Source organism: Salvia splendens, chromosome 22 (genome assembly GCF_004379255.2).
Source record: "Salvia splendens isolate huo1 chromosome 22, SspV2, whole genome shotgun sequence".
Taxonomy (NCBI): domain Eukaryota; kingdom Viridiplantae; phylum Streptophyta; class Magnoliopsida; order Lamiales; family Lamiaceae; genus Salvia; species Salvia splendens.
This window is the reverse complement of record NC_056053.1, coordinates 16349305-16364263: the sequence shown is the minus strand read 5'-3', so window position 1 is coordinate 16364263 and position 14959 is coordinate 16349305. Positions and strand designations below refer to the sequence as shown.

Below are 14959 nucleotides of genomic sequence, written 5' to 3'. Positions count from 1 at the left end.
TGATTTTTGTGAATTGGCCGATATTGGTATGGGTTGGGCAGTGATGAGTTAAAAAATCTGAGCCCTAGTTCGACTCCTGCTCTGAAGCCATGATAAAATAGGTTAAAGAGAAGTTTTGGGGAATAATTTCAATCGGTCTTATTGATTATGGAGTAACTATACATGCCTTCTTATAGGCTCTCAAGAGTAATACACATAAGGTAAGTTCCCTTGCCCTAAACCTAATATCATATACATGGAAAATATAAAATGCTAATCTTCCTATTAATTATGATTGTAGGAAAATCAGCCTCTTGATTCTCCAAGATCTTCTCCTTCCAACAAAAGTAAATAGTAACAACATTAATTAATAAATACTCAAATAAAAAAGAAAAAAAGAAAAAAAGGCATCAGTGCATCGGGCAACCTTCAACAGCGAGGCCAAGCGCGGTAGGGCACGACGCCAAGGTGCAATGGTCGTCAATATCCAACCCCCACCAATTAATCGAGACGTCATACGACTGCAGCGCGAAGTACATGACAATAGCCATAAACGCAATCCCAGCGTTGATCACCGCCGACATGACATACGCATACCTCGCCCACCACCGCTTGTTCACCCGATACACGTACACGTTGAACCACACCCCTACCCCGCCACACATCAGGTAGTTCACCGACCTCGTCAGCGGCATGCTTGCCGTCGCAAATTATCGATGTATGTAAGACAAGAAGGGGTTTCAATAGAGATGAGATTTGGTGATACATAGTTACATACCATGTTGGTTGTGGCTTGGATTATGCCGACAGGTAGAGTGAAGAAGAAGGCCATCGCGCACGGCAATATAAGCCCCCACCACGGAAGCTACAGCTGCTTTCCGAAACCTTCACAAGCTAAAAGCGACAACCCGAACACTAGAGCAAGGATGGAGTGGAACCACCAGTCCAGCACAGATTCATAGTTCTTCTTCATTAATCTTGTATGCTCATCTAACTTGAATTTGCTCTTTGTTTTTGTCCACAGTGTCCAAATTGTCCTGGACCCACAAAATAATTTCATTATATAGTTAGATAGATAAGACAAAAATATAATAAGAACACACATTTTGAGTGATTACAGATTAGTTATCTACCCTACTAAATAGATTTTCTTTTATGATTGACATTCCAAACGAAGCAAGGAGTGACATACTTTCCGTGATAGAGCGCGACGTGTTGGAATCGTGATTGGTCAAATGACTTTGACTAATAATAAATGTTATAAGACATTTAATTTTGTGAAATTAAATGCAATAACGTCGATCTACATTACGAGTAGATGACCGTAGTATATTCATTTTCTCAAATCCGATTCCCGGTGAGTGAGAAATAATATATTAAATTTGGTCACAATAAAGCTAGAAATGAGCTATGAGAAAAACTAAGGGATTAATTAACTAAGTGTTAATTATCCCACATCGGGGATGATAAACTTCTTTGATGAAGTATTTAATCAGATGAATTATTATGTGTAATAAATATCGTGGAATAAGACGGGTGATAGAGCCCACACGCGCGCGCCGCCGCCCGCCTGCCACCCGTGCACCGTGTCCCGTGCCCCGTGCACCGGGTGCCTGGTGCCTGGTGCCTTAGACCTTGGTTCTTGGCAATTGGTTTTTGGGTGGTCTTTGGGCTGTTCTTTGGAGCTAGTCGTTGAGCGTGGTTCGTGCCCCGCTTGTTCTTTTTAGACCAACCCAAACTCCACGCTATCCCCGACTGGTCCTAGTCCACGTCATGGTCCCGCTGGACCCCGACGCATAACGAGAGACATAAGGTTCCCACTGGACCCCGACGCACAATGGGAGACAAAAGATCCCACTGGACCCCGACGTATAACGGGAGACAAAAGGTCGCCGATGGACCCCGACGGTCCATGGTGTATCCCGTCGTGTAGCATGTCCAGGTGCATCGTGTCTCTTCAGCTCCCACTGGCTAGTGCACCAGTCAGTAACCCCCGGCGGTTACAGTCAAGCCATCATGACACACATGATGGCTGTTGACTCCATCAATGCTCCTGCGGGTGGACTTGGTCTATAAATAGGAAGTCACTTCATGCATTGCAAAAGACCATTAGACACACAACACATTTGCATAACTCTCTCCCTCTTTGCATAGTCTTCTCGTTGAAGCTCTGCCCTCGCCATCATCTAGTTCGCCGGAGCTTGTTCTATCTGCGGTGCTGCAACGAACAAGACGAAGCCATTTTATCTTTGGGGACGACATGCCAAACCTAGAGCACTACCGGGGCGTATCTCGTCTTGCGGAAAGAGGACTCCTCGACTCAGCTTACATCTTTACGGTTTATTGTTTCGAATTCTTCTTTGTAATTTCAATTCAATTTATTTTCCGTTTAATTTCTCTTTTCTTCATTGGGTTGTACTACGCCCGGTTAGTGTATCTTTGTATCGTAGTTAAAAAATCAATTCAACCAACAATCGCAAGACAAGATATACTTGCCGTTGAAGAAGGAGATTGGACTTTAAATTAAATCTAAAACTTTCGAAACTAATACCTTAGCGTGGAGATGGAACCCGTCGCTGCGTTCCCCGTTGCCGCTTTTCCCGACTCCAACACCGACGTGCCCACTGTTCCCCGTCGGGTCCCCGCCATGACCACGACTCCCGTCGATTCCACATCATCACACTTGATTACCCAAGCGCCTTGAGCGCTTACTAACCCATTTGGGTCGACTGGTGCATCCACCTTTGGTGGCACCGATGGTTCCACATTAAGTGGTTCCATGGGATCCTTGATAGGATCGAGTGTTGGACCTTTCGAGGTCAACACGGGTGTTGGGGCCTTCAGGACCAACACGAAGAATGACGGTTCCACTTTCTGTGGTTCCGCGAGATCCTCGAATGGATCGTGCGTTGAGTCCTTTGGGATCAACACGAGTGTTGGGGCCTTCGGAGCCAACACGCAAACTGACGGTTCCACTATTAGTAGTTCCTTTAGATCCTCTAACGGATCAAGTGTTGAGTCCTTCGGGGCTAGCACGAGAACTAGTGGTTCCAAGTTTAGTGGCTCCATAGAATCCTTGAATGGATTGAGTGTTGGGACCGTCGGGTCCAACACGAGAGTTGATGCCGTTGGGATCAACACGACTGACTCCAATGTGGGGGAGAGACCTCGTGAATGTGAATGGTCAGTAAGTCCTACGGGACGTCTCCCATCGTTCCCATACATAGGGTCGTTGGGCGTGTCCCATTGGTCTCAAGGGACGTCTCCCGTTCGTCAGGAGACATGGGAGACGTTTTGCTCCCGTCCGTGCCTTAGAAAATGTTGGAAGACATTTGGCACACGTTAGGTCCCAAGGGACATCTCCCGTTCGTCGGGAGACATGACGGACATTCGACTCCCGTCCGTGGCATGGGAAATGTCAGGAGACATTTCTCACCCGTCCGTGCCTTCAAAACTTCAGGAGACATGGGGAGACATTTCGCTCCTGTTAGTGCATTAGAATATGTCGGGAGACGTATGCCACACATCTGTGACGTGGGAAATGTCGGGAGTAAATTTTGCACCCATCGGTCTCCTGTTCGTCGGGAGACCTGGGCTCCCATCCGTGCCTTAGGAAATGTCAGTAGACGTTTTGCACCCTTACATCCCATGTGAAATGGCTGGACAAATTTGTACCCGTCGGTCTCCCGTTCGTCGGGAGACATAGGGAGACATTTGGCTCCTGTACGTGCCTTAGAAAATGTCGGGAGAGATAAGGCACACGTCGGTCCCTTAGAAAATATCGGGAGACGTTTGACATCCGTCCGTGTCTTGACAAAATGTCGGGAGACATTTGGCCCCGCCCATTCCATGAGAGATGTCGGGAGAAAGATAAAGCCACCAACCAAGAAGCTTGGTGGATCCAAATTTATCAAATATGCCAAAGGCAACATAGCCGTCGTGGTAACTGAAGAAGTCAATCACGTTGAGAATAAAGGAGATTGGTACATCGACACGGGCGTCACTGCCCACGTGTGTGCCGATAGAAGTAAGTTCTACACTTACAAGACTGTTAAGGGGAGGAAGCTCAACATAGGAAACCAAGTCTCATCCAAATGTGTCGACTTTGGAGATATGGTCCTCAAGATGATGTCCGACGTGACAATCACTCTAAGGAAGTGCTATATATCCTGGACATACGCAAGAACATAGTTTCTGGATCAATACTTGTAAATAGGGGTTTTTAACTTGTATTTGAGTCCGATAAGTTCTTTGTGTATAAGTTTAGAAAATCCATCGGAAAATGTTCTGTAACCGATGGTCTATTTTAAACTAAGTTTATCGGCTATTCGCCGTGTTTGAAAAGCCATTGGCTAATAATGAAAATGCCAATACGTCCTCTTATTTGTAGCACTATAGATTAGGACATGTGAATCCTAATGCTATAAAAGTTTAGTAAACTTGAATTTACTAAACACGAAAGAAGTCAATACCCAAAACAAATGTGAGATTTGTCTTGAGGCGAAAATGACTAGATTATCGTTTCATTATATTGAACGAAACATGAAACCCTTTGAAAATTCACATTGTTGTATGTGATTGAAAATTCGTGCAAACTAGAAGTGGTATAAAGTAATTTATCACGTTCATAGATGATTGCACAAGATATTGCTATCTTTATCTTTTAAGAAGTAAAGATGAAGCAATTGAAGTGTTAAAAAAAATTATTATAAGAACGAAGTCGAGAATAAACTTGGATTGTAAATCAAAATGATTCGAAGTGATAGAGGAGGCGAATACGTAGACCTGTTTGACGAATTATGCAACACATGTGGTATAACTCATCAAACGACTGCTCTATATTCACCACAATCTAATCGTGTTGCAGAACGTAAGAATCAAAATCTTAAATAGATGACGAATGCGTTATTGATTAGTTCAGGGATGCCCCAGAACATGTGGGTGAAAACTGTTTTGACAGTCAACTACATCCTAAACAAAATCCCACTCAAAAGTAAGGATGTCACTCCTTATGAGTTGTGGAAGAGAAGGAAGTCATCCTACAAATACCTCAAAGTGTGGGGGTGTTTGGTAAATGTGATGGTTCCTCTGCCCAAAGAAGTTACAATTAGTCCTAAAACGGTCGATTGAATCTTTATTGGGTATGCACTTAATAGTAGTGCATATCGATTTGTTGTCCACAAGTGTGAAATACCGACTGTGACCGTGGGAACAACAATCAAGTCAAGAAATGTTATATTTCTTGAAAAATATATTTCCTCACAAAGATAAAGAAAATATTGCACTCAATTCTGAGACGAGAATTGAGGATGAAGCCACTAGTTCTTAATCAGCGGATGAAGAGCCAGAATCGCACAAGCGAACAAGGCCCGATCCAAACGATACAATAAGACGTGGTAGTAGGGTCAGTACACCAAAGACATTTGGTCATGACTATAATGCTTTTATGTTGGATGAAGAACTAACATTAATAAAAGTAGCCTTTGCTGGCCGAGATAGGCTGAATTAAAGACAAACTGTTCAAAGCAAAATTGATTCAATTTTGCTAAACCACACTTGGGTGTTGGTTGATCTACCTGAAGGTGCTAAACCTTTAGGATGCAAATGAGTCCTTAAAAGCAAGTTTAAGGCAGTTGGAACAGTTGACAAGTTTAAATGGTGATTTAATATGAAATCTATATGGAATAACCTAAAAGTTTTGTAGTACCTGGACAAGAGAGAAAGGTTTGCAAATCGGTTAAATCCCTCTATGGATTGAAACAAGTGTCGTTGCAATGACACTTGAAATTTGATAATGTGATGTTATCAAATGAATTTAAAATCAACGAATGTGACAAATGATAATGGATATGTTATATTGTGTCTCTACGTTGACGATATGTTAATCATGGGTAGTAACACCTAAATGATTAACTATACGAAAACCATGTTAAAGAGAAACTTTGACATGAAAGATATGGGTCTAGCCGATGTGATTTTTGGAATGAAAAATTCTAATTCAAAAGAATCATCTTGACACGATCTCATTATATTGAGAAAGTACTAAAGAGATTCAACGCATATGATGGCATCCCGGCTAAGACGCCTATAGGGCTCAAAGTTCACTTGAGCAAGAACAAGGGCAAGCCCGCTGCATAAGAAGATTATGCACGGGACAATGAGTGCATTATGCATTTGACTAATTGCCCTAGACTTTACATTGCGTGTATTGTGAACAAGTTGAGTCGTTACACGAGCAATCCAAGCAAATAGCATTGGAAAGCTCTTGTAAGAGTTTTGAGATATCTCAAGTATACTCAAAATCATGGGCTACACTTTTCGAGATACCCCCGGCACTTGAAGGGTACTGCGATGCGAACTGGATATCCGATAACAAAGACTCACTCTGAACGAGTGGATATGTCTTTACTATTGGGGGGATACTGTCTGGTGGAAATCTACGAAACAGACATGTATAGCTCGATCAACCATGGAATCGGAATTCATAGCTTTAGATAAAGCTAGCGAGGAAGCCGAGTGGCTTAAGAACTTCTTTGATGATATTCCATGTTGGTCTAAGCCAGTGCCTCCAGTGTTGATTCATTGTGATAGCTAAGTTGCTATAGGAAGGGCAAATAATGACTTTTACAATGGTAAGTCTCGACATATTCGTCGACGACATAATACCATGAGACATTTGATCACAACAGGGGTGATTACAATTGACTACGTGAAGTCATTGGATAATCTAGCGGATCCGCTAACCAAAGGTTAAATCGTGATCAAATGAACAAATTGCTAGAGGGAATGAGTTTGAAATCCACAAACTAAAGAATTTTCATAGAGGTAACCCAACCATGATGACTGGAGATCCCAAGAACTTGGTTCAATGGGAAAAATAAGCTATGAGAGTTCGTGTGAAACACTCATCTATATCTATTCCCTAGAGAGCAATAGAGTGTTGAAAATTTTGCCTAGTGGTGAGGTTAAGTCTATGACTTTTAATGATCCCTAAAGGATCTCGTTGAGATGAAGTTCTCAAAGAGACCGAGTATGGCAAGATACTTAACGAGGAATCACCTATGTAAGTGTGAAGTGGGGCAGCTTCAAAAATTACACTTATGAATCCAAAGTGGTGTCCAAGGCCTGAAATGGACAAAAAACGTGAGAACGGATGAGGTTGAGGTGTTTAAGTGTTAACATCATTGTCTCGGTGCACGCCGTGGAGGAATAGTTCAAAGCATCGCGCTACTAGTCCGCCTGTGTATCCGATGGTGTTAACTATGGATGGTTCAAAGCCAAAAACTACATATCCTTATGCTTACATACCTCTTGAGGGTTGAGCTTGTGTCTGCATACATATGCATTTGGCAATTTCCACTCATGTGGGGATAGTTGGAATCGTGATTGATCAAATGACTTTGACTAATAATAAATGTTATAAGACATTTAATTTTGTGAAATTAAATGCAATAACGTCGATCTACATTACGAGTAGATGACCGTAGTATATTCATTTTCTCAAATCCGATTCCCGGTGAGTGAGAAATAATATATTAAATTTGGTCACAATAAAGCTAGAAATGAGCTATGAGAAAAACTAAGGGATTAATTAACTAAGTGTTAATTATCCCACATCGGGGATGATAAACTTCTTTGATAAAGTATTTAATCAGATGAATTATTATATATAATAATTATCGTGGAATAAGAAGGGTGACAGAGCCCACACGCGCGCACACGCGCGCGCCGCCGCCGCCCGCCCGCCACCCTTGCACCGTGTCCTGCAACCCGCGCACCGCGCACCTTGCATCGTGTCCCGTGACCCGTGTCCCGTGCCCCGGGTGCCTGGTGCCTGGTGCCTTGGACCTTGGTTCTTGGTTCAAGGCAATTGGTCTTTGGGTGGTCTTTGGGCTGTTCTTTGGAGCTAGTCGTTGAGCGTGGTTCGTGCCCCGCTTGTTCTTTTTAGACCAACCCAAACTCCACGCTATCCCCGACGGGTCCTAGTCCACGTCATGGAACGCTGGACCCCGACGCACAACGGGAAACAAATGGTTCCCGCTGGACCCCGACGCACAATGGGAGACAAAAGGTCCCCGCTGGACCCCGACGCATAACGGGAGACAAAAGGTCACCGATGGACCCCGACGGTCCATGGTGTATCCCGTCGTGTAGCATGTCCAGGTGCATCGTGTCTCTTCAGCTCCCACTGGCTAGTGCACCAGTCAGTAACCCCCAGCGGTTACAGTCAATCCATCATGACACACATGATGGCTGTTGACTCCATCAATGCTCCTGCGGGTGGACTTGGCCTATAAATAGACAGTCACTTCATGCATTGCAAAAGACCATTAGACACACAACACATTTGCATAACTCTCTCCCTCTCTGCATAGTCTTCCTGTCGAAGCTCTGCCCTCGCCATCATCTAGTTTGCCGGAGCTTGTTCCGTCTGCGGTGCTGCAACGAACAAGACGAAGCCGTTTTATCTTTGGGGACGACACGCCAAACCGAGAGCACTACCGGGGCGTATCTCGTCTTGCGGAAAGAGGACTTCTCGACTCGGCTTACATCTTTACGGTTTATTGTTTCGAATTCTTCTTTGTAATTTCAATTCAATTTATTTTCCGTTTAATTTCTCTTTTCTTCATTGGGTTGTACTACGCCCGGTTAGTGTATCTTTGTATCGTAGTTAAAAAATCAATTCAACCAACACGACGTGCACGATGGTGGCGGAGAGCATGGCGAATCCAATGCCATAAGTGAAGGCGAAGAAGGCGCTGATATGGAGCTTGCTGTAGGTCTCGTAGCCAGCAACGTTGAAGGAGAAGGTGGCCTCGTTGAGGATGCGGGAGATGTTGTATTTCATGCCGGTGTCATCAAAAGTGGCGGAGGAGAAGAAGGGGAACTTCCTGGCCTGGTAGATGTTGTTGAAGTATGTGATGGGCGTGACGACGTACATGACGAGGATGAAGCAGACGACGACGTTGATGATGGCGAAGTCCGGGGTGGCGATGGGGTCGCCGATGAAGCTGACGGTGGCCCAGTCAAAGGCGAAGGACCCAATTCCCATGCTGTGGAGGCCGGAGCCGAGCTGCTGCATCAAGATGGAGTCCTTCCAGATGTAGCAGAGGAGGGAGATGGAGGATATTGTAGGGAAGAAGTAAGCTGGGATTTCGTAGTATGCGTAGCTTGTTGTGAATACTATCACGAAGAATTGGAGCCGTGTTAAAAAATCCGTGTAATTCACCCATGAGACTAATAGTTAAAAATCCGTGTAATTTACCCATGAGACTATTTTTAATGAACGCAGAGATTACAAATTTAAAAATAGATGCGACAACGAGTGCTCTGTCATTAACATGGTAATATTGAAACGAAAAGAAAAATTGAACGAATACTTGTATATCATTGAAATTAAGTTGATAGCTAACTACTCCCTCTATTCCCACTAAATATCTTAATTATACTTTTACTATTTTTAAGCAAGTGGAACTCGCATTACATTAACTTATTTTATTTATATTTTATTATAAAATCAAGAGTTAATAGTTATTTAAATATAGACATGTACAAGACAATTACGAAAAATTAAAACTTCGTGATTGAATATTTCAATTTTAAACTTGATGGGACGAACTAGAATTTGACCAAACTTCGTAATTAAAATGACTATGAAGGCCTTAATCAATATATAAAAATAAGACACACAATCCAATAGTTTTTATGTCGGAATCTATTTTAAAAAATGAAATTATATTTTAAAATCCGAGCTTGTAAGAAGGGGATATTTAATGCCGAACGAATGTAGGAGTATTATTTTTGACTTCCCGTTTTGCAATGAAGTCGTGTTTCCAGGCCACCACATATATGGAGAATCCACCAGCATTCTCCTAAATATCCCAGCCCATCCATACCCAAGCATCTAATCAAATATGTACACACCCACAAAACCAATATACAAAAAATTCAAATACAAGAGTAACAAGTAATTAATATGAAACCTGAGTAGACTGAACCAACAACCAGGCCACAATCGGATTGAGAGGGCGGTGGTAGAGAGCCTTCACAATCGTCACAATGCTGACGGCGTAAACCCCTCCCTCCGGCGCCGCAGTTGGCGATCAGCACGTGCTCTTTTATAGTGAACGCCCCCGGATTCAGCGAAAACGACCACCCCGTACACGGAACCCTAAACGACGTCGTCGGCAGCACCCTCGCGTCACTATTTGCGCCGCCACAGAGCTCACCACTAAGGCGTTTTGCCGGTATCCGAAAAATTGGTTGCTAAATGAAAGCATCACGTACGCTATTATGCCCAAAAACCACGCCCGGAACGTCAGCGCCGCCACCGTCGGATCATCCGTCTCCGGCACCGTCAGCCGCACCTGCTCGATCGGACACTCCTCCTCATCTAAATTCCCACACCATCACATTTATTAAATTCTAATTTTTTAAAAAAATTAGTACTATTTTATTAGAAAAAAATCTTTATAATTTCGCTGTAAATTGTACACAATCTCTTAACGTGTTATAAACTAAACAAGGGAAATGTGAATTTTGATACCTTCGATTTGAAGATTGTGGTGAGGCGGGGACTGGTCGCCGGCGTGATTGCGGTTGCGGTCGCGGTCGGATATGATTATTGTGCAGAGATTCCGGCAACTCCAGAAAGTGTGAGATTCACCGGAATGGTTATATAACCTTAAATCCTTGCACTTACTCTACGCGTAGTAGACTTCTATAATAGAGTAGATTATATAGGATCATTTATTTTAATTATTACAACATCCTAAAGTAAGATTTAGGCCTGATTTTCCTATGTATATATTTCCACTGGAGTGCAATCGTTGCATTTGCCATTTAATTTTGATTCATTTATTGGGTACATTCTTTGATGAGTATCTTTATGACTCTCTAATATTATGGGCATCTAAAACGTAGATGCATGTCTGTAATAATATGGTGGCTTTGAAATTAAATGTTGGACTAATTTGTTGTGCAATTTGTTACTCCCAGTGAATTAGCAGGGTACTTTTATTATTGTCATCATATTTCCCCGCTAAACTGACTTTGTGATGCATTAAGTAGATCTATATATATGTAACTCCCTCATTGCATTATAATTTGTCACCATTTTGACAAGATTTTAAGAAATATAACAAAAAGAGAGTTGAAAAAATTAGTGGCATGTGAGTATACTTTTATATATTAATTTTATAATAAAATGAGAGTGAGAATGAATTAGTAAAATGTGGGATCTGCTACAAAAAAAAATGGTAAAAGTAAAAGATGACAAATTTTTTAAAAATTAGTGATAATTTTTAGGGACGGAGGACGTATTTATCTAAATTAACTATGTATATATACTTCCCATTACAATTGTCAAATCGTGTCAAAAAGTTCAGTTGCTGATTGTGAAATTGTGTCATCGTAATTTTGAAAATTAAGGTATTATAGCCTTTTATTGGGTTAAAATTAATTTTTGATAAAATATTACTTCATACTCTCTCCGTCCACGAAAAATAGAGCACATTTGCCATTTTTGGTTATCCACGAAAAATAGAGCACATTTAAAAAAGAAAAAGTTTTCAACAAATTCTCTCTTACCAATAATATGGATCTCACATTCCACCAACATTACTTCTCTCTTACTTTTTACCCTTCTCTATTACTAATAATATGGACCCCACATTCCACTAACATTACTCCTCTCTTACTTTTTTATCTTCTCTCTAACTTTACCAATTCTAAATAAAACTTTTGTCATTCACAATGTGTCCTATTTTTCGTGGAAGGAGGGAGTATATACTAGCATTATTTCATTAGCTCAATTTTAAATACATTAATTTGTGATGTATGGGAGTTTTAATTCTACGACTAGTTCATTTCTCTATCTTTGTTATCCGTTTTATTTAGAGAATTGATAAAATTTATGTATATTTAATTTAATTTTAGCATGATTTGGAAAGAAACCTTGTCGATGAACTCAATAGTAGTAATCCACTATATATTAAATTCAAAATTCAAGTCATACTTATTACCATATATCACAATAATAGTAGTATTAATTTTATGAATATGTCGAAATGTTACTTTAAGTAAAAATTAAATGACAATTAATTGTTATTCTATATATGCATTTTTTTGTATGAGTATGTCAAAATAAAGTAACGTCGACAATGGACTACGCCAATGCCTCACACATTGGCAGATCTAGGATTTCCGATCTGGGGGTGCGATAAATAGTTATAATGATTTAGAGTTTCAAAATTCGACCGATGCTTTAATCATTTGATATCTTTTTTTATAATAAACTTCAGTATATAAAAAAATGTGAATGTTTATAGTAATATGTCAATGATTTATTTAAAGTTTAGCAACACATATTATTTTTATGAAGAAATCATATTTTCAATTATCTAAGCAAAACTTAGTCATTTTTCAAAATAGTAAAGATTAAATAAAAGCATGATAAGAAAATCAAACAATGTTTATAAGAGAAAATTAAATAAATTAATTAAAAGTTTTTGAACGTACAATAACAAAAGGATAAATAATATTAAATGCATTCAAAACAATAAAATACTTAACAAGAAAATTTAATTCATTAACAAAAACCGCATATACAAGGACAAGAAATGGCATTGTCATCCACAAGAATCAAACCCCAATCTATCGGATGGCAAGGTAATATGCTTACTTACCACTGCACCACTTCAAGCACTTTGTTTTGGTGGTACGCTCGTACCCCTTTGTTCTCACTTAAATCCGCCACTGGCTCCTCCACAAGAACGGTCTTACGCAAAAAATTATTGTACATTAGTAGGGATTATATTTTGTATTGCACCATTAAATGTCTCATTTTTTCTTTTTCATCCATCTTAAATGTCTCATTTTTTTCTTTTTCGTCCATCTTAAATGTCTCATTTTTTCTTTTTCGTCCATCCGTTAATAAATATTCTACTCCCTCCGTCCACGAAAAATAAGACACATTGTGAATGACACATGTTTTAATGTGAAATTGGTAAAGTAAGAGATAAGGGAAAAAAGTAAGAGAGAAGTAGTATTAGTGGAATGTTGGGTCCATATTATTAGTAAGAGCATTTCCAAGGGGAGAGGTAAATGAAGAGGTAAAGTCATATAACTACCATATTTACCTTTTTTTCTTGAAAAATCATTTTTCTAAGAGGAGAGCTATACGAGAAGATATTATACCTTTTCTCATTTTAAAGAGGTATCTTTACCTCTCCATCAATGGAGAAGTAAAATCTTATAACTACCATATTTGTCTTCTTTTCATGAAAACCATTCTCCAACGGGGAATGTATTTGAGAAGGTATTTTTTAATGCATTTTGTACTATTATATTATTATTAAAAAATGATTTCCCTTCCTATATACCTTTTTCCTTTGGAGTGTGCTACTTTTTAGAAGGGTATATTTCACTTTATGAGAAGTTAAATAGATAATATACCTTTTTTATTTACCCCTCCTTGTTGGAGATGCTCTAAGAGAGAAATGAAAAAAAGAAAGAGAGAAGAAGAAAATGTAAGAGAGAATTAGTGTTTGTGGAATGTGAGATCCATATTATTAGTAAGAGAGAATGAAAAAAAGTAAGAGAGAAGTTGTTGAAAACTTTCATTTTTTAAATGTGCTCTATTTTTCGTAGACAACAAAAAATGACAAACGTGCTCTATTTTTTGTGGACGGAGGGAGTATTTCATTTTTACTATATTTGGTAAGTAGATCCTACATTCCACTAACTCATTCTACGCACATTTTATTATAAAACCAATATATAAAAGTAGGCCACACATCCTACTAACTCTTCTACCCACTTTACTACATAAAGTCAATAATTTCTTAAAATCTGTGCCAGTCAAATATGAGATATTTAATCACGGACGGATGGAGTATTTTTTTTAAAAGTGTACTTTTGGGTGGTTTAAATCATTATTGGAGGCTTTTGTATAAAAATTTACTCTCTTTGTCCTAAAAAAAATAGACAAGTTTTACTATTTTAGGCCGCCCTCAAAATTAGACTAAATCTAAATATAGAAATTTTTAACTAATTACGCACCCCTAATAACATTGACCAATCCACTGATGCTATATTTACTCCTTTTCCCACTCCCTTTTACTTTTTCTCACCCTCTCTTAATTTACCAAAAACACATTCCTTTTCTCTTTATGAATGAATTAATTAGTTTAATACTTCCACGTGACTTAACTACCGCTCTTAAATGTTCTATGATTTATTTGTTATGCCCAAATAAAAAATTGCTCCTTCATGTCTTCATTAGAAAGTCTCATTTATTAAAGGTTTGCTCCTTCGTGCCTTCATTAGAAAGTCTCATTTATTAAAGGTTTTAAGTTGTAATTTAAAATGATAGAATAAGTTAGCAGAATGTGTGCTCCTACTTTTGTGTCTTGATTTTATATTAAAATGTGAATGAAGTAAGTTAGTAGAATATATGATATATTTGTCAAGATGGTAAAAATGAAACGAGATACTATCTAATTAGACGAAATTTAAAAAAAAATGAAACTTCTAAGGAGAAGAAGTATAAATATTAATATTATACTCCCTCCATTCAATAGTAGTAGAATCATTTTGTCATTTTGGTAAGTTACATAGTAGTAGAGACATTTTCCTTTTTAGTAAAAGTCAACACATTTCTTCTCACATACTTTTCCATCTCTCCTACTTTTCCCTTTTTCCTACTTTCTTCTCTCTACTTTTCACTCTCTCGTCCTCTATTATATTTTTATTTGATACAGTAAACATATTTTTATTAATCTATATGCAAAAAAAATGTCTCAACTACTGCGGAATGAATGAAGTATGTTAGTGACCCATGTAGACTAGTCTATTCTTAAATATTGATACAATGTCAATATATAACAATAAAATAAGAAATTTAAAAAGTCAAAATTGATATAATCACAAAGTAATGAATGAAAAATAATTAATCAAAGGTATTTACGAAACTAGGGTA

At 39.2% G+C, this 14959-nt stretch overlaps 1 pseudogene; it reads right to left on the bottom strand.

The window, feature by feature from the left end:
* Window positions 1-389: 389 nt before the first annotated feature.
* LOC121786820 lies at window positions 390-12781 on the bottom strand (annotated as a pseudogene).
* Between the last annotated feature and the right edge of the window lie 2178 nt (window positions 12782-14959).